Source organism: Cyprinodon variegatus, unplaced genomic scaffold (assembly GCF_000732505.1).
Source record: "Cyprinodon variegatus isolate N-32 unplaced genomic scaffold, C_variegatus-1.0 Scaffold79, whole genome shotgun sequence".
Classification (NCBI taxonomy): Eukaryota; Metazoa; Chordata; class Actinopteri; order Cyprinodontiformes; family Cyprinodontidae; genus Cyprinodon; species Cyprinodon variegatus.
This window is the reverse complement of record NW_015150532.1, coordinates 1,711,123-1,717,589: the sequence shown is the minus strand read 5'-3', so window position 1 is coordinate 1,717,589 and position 6,467 is coordinate 1,711,123. Positions and strand designations below refer to the sequence as shown.

The 6,467-nt window shown below is 38.2% G+C and overlaps 1 long non-coding RNA gene across 1 annotated transcript in view; it reads right to left on the bottom strand.

Annotated features, from left to right (window-relative positions):
- Positions 1–6,254, bottom strand: part of LOC107083636 — a 10,264-nt gene extending 4,010 nt beyond the window's left edge. Inside the window, exons 1-2 of the long non-coding RNA XR_001481187.1 lie at positions 6,082–6,254; positions 5,902–5,962 (exon numbers count right to left, since the gene is read on the bottom strand). This is a non-coding gene — a long non-coding RNA (uncharacterized LOC107083636). The remainder of the gene's footprint in view (positions 1–5,901; positions 5,963–6,081) is intronic.
- Between the last annotated feature and the right edge of the window lie 213 nt (positions 6,255–6,467).

The window sequence follows — 6,467 nt, the reverse complement described above, 5'->3', positions numbered from 1 at the left end:
CAGTTAATGAGCAACCTGTACTTGTGTGCTTGTTTGTTCTGTCTAAAATGTTTATTTTGGAATATAGAGGTTAATATAAAAAATATTTTTTTGTCTGATTCATCAATTAATCGAAAAAATAATCGGCCGATTCATCAATTGTTAAAATAATCGTTAGTTGCAGCCCTAATTATATTTGTTCTACATCATGTCAACCACAAATGCAGAAAATTGCAGTTCCAGAGCTGTGGGGTTTGGAACTTTTGGTGGCGGCTTGGAGCTGTGTGCAATGGCTCCACCTGCTGGTAAAAATGGGTTTTAAAAGATTAATGGCTACGTTCAAACTCCAGGCCTTGATGCTCAATTCCGATTTTTTTTGTGAAATCCGATTTTTTTGCGTTGCCGTTCAATTTCCAAATATATGCGACTTGTATGTGATCTCCTGTGTGAACTGCAGTCTTACAATGCAAGTGTCCCGCATGCGCAGTAGAGGATGCAATGACATCACAGGCTAGCGTGCTCTGTGTTTACAGAAGGAAGCATGGATGGTAGCGCTGTAGTGCATCTAGCAATCTTTCCCTACCATAAAGACACAATCTTTTCAAGATGGTTAAACATAAATACTGCTTTCCGCCATGGTTGTTGTTTTTCTTGCCGCTTCTTCATAGCAAGACCCAGAATAGTGACCTTTGTCGGGTATTAGTGGGGTTCAGGTCGGACGAATGCGACCTGGCCGTTCAGACAGAGGTCGCATTTGAAAAGAACAGATTCGTATCGGATTCAGGACCACATAGCCAAGTGGCCTGTGTCACAATGGAAAAATACAGATCTGTGTTGTTCAGACAGCCATGAAAAGATCAGATACAGGTTGCATTTGGGCCAAAAAATCGGACTTGGGTCACTTCAGGCTACAGTGTGAACATAGCTTTAGCCAATATTAGATTCACCAGATAGATCAGATCATGTTGGCTGAAAACAATCTTGCAACCCCAACTTAGGAACCCTTGCATTATTCCACATTCACTCTAAGATGGTGAAAATCAGAAAAGCTTATTTTCTTCTGAGGCTCGAACATTTCATTCTCACTGAGTTTTAAACATGCCGCCCCCTCTGTTTTGATTGGCTGCTGGTCTGTATGAGCCCGCCCCTACCTAGCTTCTGAACAAGACATTTGTTGAGCTGGGAGAGCAGTGTTTTATCGCTGCTTGGTCCAGGGGATTTGTCTCAGTTGAAACACAGAGAATTGTTGCTTTGTCAGCAATACCACCAGTTAACTAATAGAACCGGTTTGATAGAAAAGGCCCCTATGAGAAGAACACCAACAGTTAAATGACACAGACAAAGAAGCAAACATGACAGAATGCTCTGTGTTATTCAGTGCCAGCTGAATGATCTCCACAGTTCCCACACTGACAAACAAACCAGTCTGTCTTACACAGACAGGGCATGTACACATCAACCGCAGGCTAAACCATCTACAGTCTCGGAAAGAAACGGGCAGCGCAGCAGTCAGTCACATCAGCATTAGCTCCACCAAGCAGCCAATCACTGACTCATCAGTCTGGAAAAGCTTTGGGAACAGCAGCTGGATGTGCTGTGTTGTTTCAACACGCATTGAGAATAAAAGCGCAACGATCTGTTGGGATCCTACCCGCCCAACACGCGCAGGCGACACAAATGCTTTGGGGGGCCGGCTTCAAGGGAAACTGCTGAAGTTCTGTTGTTTAACTGATTCAAAAGTGAGTAAAACTAAAAAGAATTTCAACCAGACGAAGATCGTTGCAATATCAGTCTAAAAATCAAAAGGTTGAAATCGTTTTCCAATTGGAAACAAACGAAAGTTCCCTCAAATCAAAGGCTTTAACTAAACAATTAAGATTCACCACTTTTAAAAACACTAATTATTACTGTTATCATTTAAAAATAATTCATAATTATTCTCCCATTGGTTTGTCCAGGTCTGCCCTGACCTTTAACAAGATGAAATGGTCGGCAGATGGGTGGCAAAATAATAAAAAAAAGAAATCACTTTATTTGACGTCAGAATGTCTATGTAGTTGTTAGCTTTAAGCTTTTGCTTATACGGGTACTTTCTATTCCGAAAAAGTAAAAAAAAAAAAAAAAACACTAGGCATGGTTTTCAAGTTTGAAGACGTTTCGCTTCCCATCCAGGAAGTATTTTCAATTCAAAATCTCTAGATCAGCGTTAAGTTTCAAGCTTTATAGAGTAGCTAAACCAATGGCTTAACTATCGGTAAGCAGAGACTGCAGTTGCTTAGGGGCCCCTGACTTCTTAGGGGCCCCGTCACTGAAACCTGTTGGGTCCCTTACGCAATGGTGGACTAGGACCTCTCTTTGCAGATGTAATAATAATAATAATAATGGTGCGAAAAATGCCTCTTAAACCCACCTGATACTAGACTGACTGACCGGACCTTATTTATGCCCCAACATATGGCAGATAATCTTGCTTACTCTTGTGCCGTTGTGCAATTGAGCCCAACAAAACTTTGCTTTGATCAATGTAGAGAAACATCTAAATAAAACCACCATATTGGTTGAAAAAACACATATATCTAAAAAAAAATTTGCAAAATCAATGAGGTCCTAAATAGAATGGCTAATAAAAATGAAGTGAATGTGCGGAAATGGTCCAGTCAAAGTCCAGACTAGAGGTTGACTGATAGATCAGCTCCTGTTTTAGCATTAGCCAATATGTGCATACATACGACGGAGTTTTAGGGCTAGGCTAGAGATTTTTTTTCTTCTATTTTAAGAATAAAGTCATAAGATTAAGAGAATAAAGTTGTAAAATTGCGAGAATAAAGTTGTAACATTACAAGAATAAAGTTGTAAAATTACGAGAATAATGTCGTAAAATTACGAGAGTAAAGTCATAACATTACAAGAATAAAATTGTAAAATTACAAGAATAAAGTCTTAAAATTACAAGAATAAAGTCTTAAAATTACGAGAATAAAGTCATAAAATTACGAGAATAAAGTTGTAACATTACAAGAATAAAGTCGTAACATTACGAGAATAAAGTTGTAAAATTGAATCTAATCTAACCAAAAAATTACAAGAATTAATTCGTAATATTACAAGAATAAAGTCATAAAATTTTTTAAAAAGTTGTAACATTATGAGAATAAAGTCGTAAATTATGAGAATAAAATCGTAAATTATGAGACTAAAGTCATAAAATTACGAGAATAAAGTTGTAGCATTACAAGAATAAAGTCGTAACATTACCAGAATAAAGTTGTAAAACTTAATCTAATCTAATCTAAAAATTACAAGAATGAAGTCGTAATATTACAAGAATAAAGTCATAAAATAAAAAAAGTCGTAACATTACGAGAATAAAGTCGTAAATTCTAAGAATAAAATCGTAAATTACGAGAATAAAGTCGTAAAATAATGAGAACAAAGTCGTAATTTACGAGAAAAAACTCACAATGAGAATAGTCATAAAATTACGAGAATAAAGTCGTAATATTAAGGGTATAAAGTCCTAAAATTATGAGAAACAAGTTGTATTTTATGACAACTACTACAAGAAGTACTTTCTTCCCTAAAATGAGGAAATGTTACGACATTATTCTCGTAATTATACGACTTTATTCTCGTAATATTTCAACTTTATTCTCGTAATGTTACGACTTTATTCTCGAAATACAAGAAAAAAAATTCTCTAGCCTTGCCCTAATACTCCTAGCCTGGATGCCATTCCGAACTTAGTCCCGCCCACAACATTTGAGGTCGGGAAGTTCGGTCTGGCATTGCTCAATAGTAGCGCAAGTATGCTCGCCCAATATCTGGCTGGCCAATCAAATTGTCAGGGCGGGCTTTATACGATGATGGACATATGATCAACAGTAACGTAATAAACCACGTCACCAAAGCGCGCTTGGGTGACAACAATGGCTGCCGCTGGAGAGTTGAGGTGTGTAGATTCTGCTACCAGGTCTGTTCTAGAAGATATCGACAGCAAATAAATTTTAAAAGAGGAACAGAGAAACGCGATCAAGGCATGAAGACGGTTCTTCCAGCAGGTCTCCTTCGTCGTCTGCCCATTTTTTTAACACAAGCATGTCGCGTTCCATCCGTGTTATAACGTTCTGACTGGACCGACAAATGCAATGCGATTTATTTGACGTTTTGTAGAATTGTAATCCTAAACGGAGAACTTGATTGTATGTGCAATCGCCTTTACTGTTTTTCTTAAAAATGGGGTTCGTGTGTTGAATGACTCCTTGTATCCTCAGGTTCTTTTTGCAACACCGGCAAAAATCGTTCACGCTCATCTTCCTATTCTAGGCGTGCAACTGCACGCTTTGATTTTTGTTGACAACAACTGTGCGTCGCTTAACATACGTCACGCACTCCGTTGCTCTTATTGGTTGTAGGTCTATCCAATTGAGTGCAGAGGCATTTTTTTTCCTGGTTTGTTCGAAACACGCCCCATAATCACAGCTCTATGGAGCAGTATCAGACTCATATTCTGACTAGAATTGAGTAGGACTACGTCAGGCTATAATACTCTATAATACCCTCCCTACATTCCCTCACCATCATTAATGTTTGGTTTGATTTGTTAGTAAATGTTTCTCTTTTGTTTAAATTGAGACTTGTAAAAAAAATTTTTTTATTGTGATTAGAGAAAGTGAAAAAGGCTTTCCTGCTTACTCTGAGTGGATACATTTAATAGATACAGGTTTTCTATCTCCATTTTGACTTCCTAATCCATCTATCTCTCTATCAGAGTGACCTTTAGGTTAAACTCAATGGTTTGGTCCCTCATTGCTAAATAAACTGACTGATTGTCTAATGGCAGAAGACAGTTTGAAGAGCAAACCAGCTTCCTTGGCTTTTGATCTTTCATTCTAATGTTTCTCTTTTGTTTAAATTGAGACTTGTAACATTTTTTTATTATTGTGTCATTTTTATGACGTAAATATAAGAAGAACGAGAATGACCTCTTGAAAAAGAGGTTTTTAATCTCAATCTCAAAAAATAAGCATCAAGAATAAAGCTTTTATTTATAACGCTTACAGATCCTGAAAGCTTTATTAACATACCCTTCAACCTTGGAGGTTAAAGAGGATGTAGTTTCTGTCTCAGTCATTGCAGTAGAAACAGCAGATAAACTCTTGTGTCAAGCATCAGCTATAAATCCCCACTTTCATGCTTCGATTGATCTGCTGTTGGAGGCGACATTGTGATGAACCAGATCACATTGTGGCACACAGTCACTCATCCACTGGTTTAGTCCATCCGAGATGCACTTTACATTTCAAACACCAGAACAGATGGTAAATAATGCCTCTAAGCTGTAGTGGGGACTATTTACCCCTATTTAAAACATTTAAAACACTTAATAGAGAAAGTGACAAAGACTTTCCTGCTTATTCTGAGTGGATACATTAAATAGATGCAGGTTTTCTAGCTCCATTGTTACTTCCTAATGCATCAGAGTGACCTTTAGGTTAAACTCAATGGTCTGGTCCCTCATTGCTAAATAAACTAACTGATTGTCTAATGGCAGAAGACAGTTTGAAGAGCTTCCTTGGCTTTTGATCTTTCATTCAAATGTTTCTTCCCTCCCCTTTTTTTATTCAACCTGTCTGAAACCTAAAGTGCATTTTATAATCTTTTCAAACTCGATTTGATCTCATCATTACATCAAAAAGAGAACAAAAATGCAATTGTCCTGTTATCACTGGTGAAGAAAAGTCTTTAAAACTCGACACACAATGAAACGGAACTGTAGAAAGGAAGAGAGATGCTTCCACCGCAAAGTGGAAACAAAGATAAGGAGGAGAAACACATCAAAACATGACTAATTATATACGTCATTTACCAAACAACAACGAAAACAAAAAAGAAGGAAATCTTTTGAAAAAAATAAGATTTTACCGTTTTCTCTCTGGAAACGCTGGCTCACTTCAAAATTAAAAGAAACGTCTTGAGCTCGAGGCTGTTGGGCAAAAATAAAAACAATTTAGTAAATAGAATAAGTTGGAAGAAAACGCTCCGACTGGCGATATTTGAGTCATTTCCAATGAGAGCTGCTGGAGCGCGTGCGTTTCCTCTTACCGCTGCTGTCGCTCTGCTTTCCACCGTCCGTCCCGCCGCGAGCCAACCGAGGCACGCGCCCCTTTTTATCAGCTTCCATTTGTCCCATTCGCGCTCGCGCTCGTTCCCCTTCACGACTCCGCCAGCACATCGATTGGCTTTAACAGCGACCCCGCTAACCAATGGGGCTGCCTTTTGCGCACTCTCTCTCCCACTTCCACTGCTGCCTGCTTCCATTAGGTTTCCACCCAGAGGAGAATGGATCTGTCTGTCTGAAAGCCACAACTCTCTGGCTCCTGGCCTGGAAACCTCCGTTTATCGCTATAGGATGCACTAAATATGTTATATATATTTATATAAACATGCTGTCACGGTTTAAAACAAATCATGAATAAAAACATGTTTTA